Source organism: Oreochromis aureus, linkage group 3 (genome assembly GCF_013358895.1).
Source record: "Oreochromis aureus strain Israel breed Guangdong linkage group 3, ZZ_aureus, whole genome shotgun sequence".
NCBI classification, from domain to species: Eukaryota; Metazoa; Chordata; class Actinopteri; order Cichliformes; family Cichlidae; genus Oreochromis; species Oreochromis aureus.
Genome location: NC_052944.1, coordinates 104,222,842 through 104,224,727, shown reverse-complemented (window position 1 = coordinate 104,224,727; position 1,886 = coordinate 104,222,842). Strand labels below are relative to the sequence as shown.

Below are 1,886 nucleotides of genomic sequence, written 5' to 3'. Positions count from 1 at the left end.
GGCAATACAGATCACTGTTATATTTTGAGAAAAGATAGAAGGCTGAACCTGCCAATCGAGTGGTGGAAAAGTGAGCTGCTGTATTTTTTGAAGGGCGGTTAGGGAAGAGAGAACCTCACATCTTGGTGCCAAAAGTTTGCTGTGCTAGAGGGGTTTGTGTCTGCTTTTTGCTGCAGACAAACTGCCAACTTGTTGGTGGTATAGCTTGCTGCTACATTTGCAAATGAGGGAAGAAAACCTGATATCCTAGTGCCATAAGGTTACTGCTGCATTTTGTGAACGAGGGATAGAGGGAAGGGAAACTGGCAACTTGGTGGTAGAAAAGCCTGCTGATGCATTTGCGAGTCAGAGATGTGAACGTGGTTTCCCAGTGCCAAATGGGTTTGTTACTGATTTGCAATAATAGATGTGTCATGGTCTGGGTGGGTACCTGTAGGTTTCCAAAAGCGGCCCTCCTGGAGATCGATTGCTCCTTCCTGGCTGACCACCTGTGAGCAATTATTCCTGCAGCATATAAGACCTGCGCACTCAATCAGTCATCGCCTGAGTATCTACTTTCCCATGTTAGTCAGTGGTGTGTTATTGCTCTGTCCAGATCCTGTGTGAAAACTTACCTGCTTTTTCCTATCTTCAGAGTTCGCTCCTGGAGTGGGGTTCTCACCTCAGTCATCCCTTCTTTTCTGGACCCAGGCCACCAGCTGCTGGTACTGCATTACTAACTAGCCCGCCTCTCACCTGCCTCCTTCACCTGAAACCAAGTAAGGCAACTCAGTTTAACTGTGGAGGATCGCTTATTGACTGCTGGGCTCCTCTGACTGTGCTCTCCTCTCATTACAGTGCCCTGGTCTCTTCATAGCATTTTTCCCGGCCCAGCCTTCACCTCCCCACTGCCACAGCTGTCCCGCTGTATTCTAGAGCTTTCTAGATTTCCTTTAGTTGCCTTAGTTTTGACAACGCGCCCACTAGTGTAGTGGCTTCGTTTTAATTTGGCTTGTGTGTTTAATTGTGAGGAAAATAAATGTTTTTGTTCAATCACTGTCTCGCTTCTGGTTTGGATCTTGCACTTGTGTCCATCCCATTTACCTCGTGCCGCTGGGCCGTGACAAGATGCAGAGAAACTGGCAACTTGGATTTTGCAAATGACAGAGCAAAAGCTGGCTTCCTGGTGCCAAACGTGCTTGTGTACTTTGTGGATGGAAGGATAGAAAACATCAAAACTGGCATCCCATGACTAGCGCAGATAAATGACAATGGAGGAGCAGCAAAGCACGATTTCCAGCTGCACATTAAATGGTGTTAGGAGGCAGGAGTACAAAACTGAGTGGGTGGAGTTATATGGTAAGCAGTTTTTGCTGTTGGAGGTGTGATATTGCTTCTGCACAGAAGAAGACTTTGGATTTACATTTAGATGTGCAAGGTTAATCTATGAATCTATGAAAGATACAATACTGGTAATTGGAAGCACTTGAAACTGGGCTACAGTCCACTCTGAAATATTAAATACAGAATAATTATACCTGGGCTTCTTCGGCGTGGCTTCTTCGTCTGGTGCTGACTAGCTGGTGGGTTGCAAAAAGTTCCAAGTCATACACACAATTACCAATTAAAGCAGCAAGCAGCATTAAGAGGGCCCTCACACCCCATAGCGTCGAGCCATGCCCAACACCTATGCCCAGCAGATCCTATTTGATATCACACTCATCGATTTCATGTGTACAATCAGCAGCTAAAACTTCATCTTGTTCAATGATGACTATAATATACATAGTATCTCCTCTTCCCACCAGGTGGTGCTCTAACTATTGCTGACAAATTGCATACCAAACTTTTCAGAGCTCGATTCTCATCATACCTGTGAAGTTTGGGAGAGATTGGTCAATGTATCT

General features: G+C 45.4%; 1 long non-coding RNA gene across 1 annotated transcript; it reads left to right on the top strand.

Moving 5' to 3' along the window:
- Nucleotides 1-215: 215 nt before the first annotated feature.
- LOC120438718 lies at nucleotides 216-958 on the top strand. Its single transcript, XR_005612077.1, has 3 exons — nucleotides 216-563; nucleotides 635-758; nucleotides 838-958. It is a non-coding gene; the product is annotated as an uncharacterized LOC120438718 (long non-coding RNA).
- The last annotated feature ends 928 nt before the right edge of the window (nucleotides 959-1,886 follow it).